Below are 2,129 nucleotides of genomic sequence, written 5' to 3' on the forward strand. Positions count from 1 at the left end.
GGTGGGTAAATGTCAGTCGTTCTGCCTGCCTCCACCCCCTCCTTCCTATCTCCCCAAGTTGGTTCAGGTATAATCTGGTTCATATGAACAACAGCCATCAGAGGCAATCCCGCTGTGGCTCAGCAGGTTAAGAAACTGGCTGGTATCCATGAGGATGCAGATTAGATCCCTGGCCTCGCTCAGTGGGTTAAAGATCTGGCATTGCTGCAAGTTGCAGCATAAGTCATAGATGCAGCTCGGATCTGGCCATTGCTGTGGCTGCAGCGTAGGCCGGCAGCTGTAGCTCCAATTCGACCCCTAGCCTAGAAAACTCTATATGCCTTATGTGCAAGCCTAATAAGAAAAAAAAATAATTTTTTTAAAAAACCCTATCCTTGGAGTTCCCATCGTGGTGCAGCGGAAACAAATCCAACTAGGAACCATGAGGTTGCAGGTTCGATCCCTGGCCTCACTCAGTGGGTTAAGGATCCCGCGTTGCCATGAGCTATGGTGTAGGTTGCAGACACAGCTTGGATCTTGTGTTGCTGTGGCTGTGATGTAGGCCAGCAGCAACAGTTCCGATTACACCCCTAGCCTGGGAACCCCCATACGCTGTGGGTGTGGCCCTAAGAGGACAAAAGACAAAAGACAAAAAAAAACCAAAAAACTTATCCTTCCCCCCCAAAAAAAATGGCATCAGAGATGGATATGCAGGACTTAATATTTATTCCCTGTGAGTCTGTAAGAAGCAGAAGGCACCCACTCCAGAGCCAGACTTCCAGGATTCAAATTCCAGTTCCACTATCTACCAGCCCTGTGAGCCTGGGCAAGGTTACTTAACCTCTGGGCCTCAGTTTCCCCCTCTTTAAAACAGGAATGAGAAGTTCCCATTGTGTTGCAGTGGGATCGGCAGCATCTCTGCAGCACCAGGGTACAAGTTCGACCCCCAGCCTGGCACAGTGGGTTAAAGGATCCAGCGTTGCTGCACCTGCAGCACAGGTCACAACTGCAGCTTGGATATGACCCCTGGCCCATATGCCACAGGGCAGCCAAAAAAATTTTTTAAATGAAATAAAATAAAATAGGAATGATAACAATGGCACCTACCTTATAGGGTTATTGTGAGAATTAAATGAGTTAATGCATTAACTATGGAGCACTTTGCTATTACTGCATTTCACTGAATCTGATACCCTGGTACACTGGGAAATTAAGACTGTTGCCAGTTAAACTAGGACATATCATCAGTGGAACTGGAGCTGAAATCACATAACGATTTCAGAAATGTGAAACAAAAAGTTTGTCTTCAAATAGATGAAGTACACTAGGTTACTTTAGCTGGAATATGTTGGCATTAAGGTTAGGGGTCAAATCCCTGGGTAGCCATTTACTACCTGCGTGACCTTATTTAGCAAGATATTGATCCTCTCTGTGCCTCGGTTTCCCCTCACCGTATATGCACCTACCACGACCACACGAGACTGTTGGGGTAATTAAATATGTGAGGACTTAGGAACTTCTCAGTACATAGTATGAGCTAATATTGCTATTATTTTGATTTTTTTGTCTTTTTAGGGCCGCACGCGCGGCATATGGAGGTTCCAGGGCTAGAGGTCACATTGGAGCTGGAGCCACTGATCTACACTACAGCCACAGCAACGCTGGGTCCTTAACCCACTGAGCGAGGCCAGGGATCGAACCTGCGTGCACATGGATGCTATTCAGATTCGTTTCCGCTGAGCCATTACGGGACCTCCGCTATTATTGCTATTATTTAGAACAAAAGTTATTCTCTCCAGGTGCAGAGGCTCGGGGAAACTGGAGAGGACGTATCTGCCCGGCTTTTTGGATTTGAAAGGTCTTGGCCGCGCCTACCCTCCCCAGTCTCGGGAGGGTCCAGAGGGCCCAGGACCCACCCCCTTGGTGCCCCGCCCCTAGTGGCCCCGCCCCCTGGTCCGGCCCAGCCCTTGCGTTAGTCTCGCGCACTTTTAAAATGCGCGAGCTCCGGCCGAGACCCAGGGCCGGCGGTTGGTCGGGCGAAGCCATCTATTACGCAACGTGGGGGTAGCTAAAAGCCTGCGCAGCCACATTTTTTCCATTATTAGCTCTTCAGGCCCAGATGCTAGCCTTCTTTTTAACCGTGGAATCCG

This window comes from Phacochoerus africanus, chromosome 8 (genome assembly GCF_016906955.1).
Source record: "Phacochoerus africanus isolate WHEZ1 chromosome 8, ROS_Pafr_v1, whole genome shotgun sequence".
NCBI classification, from domain to species: Eukaryota; Metazoa; Chordata; class Mammalia; order Artiodactyla; family Suidae; genus Phacochoerus; species Phacochoerus africanus.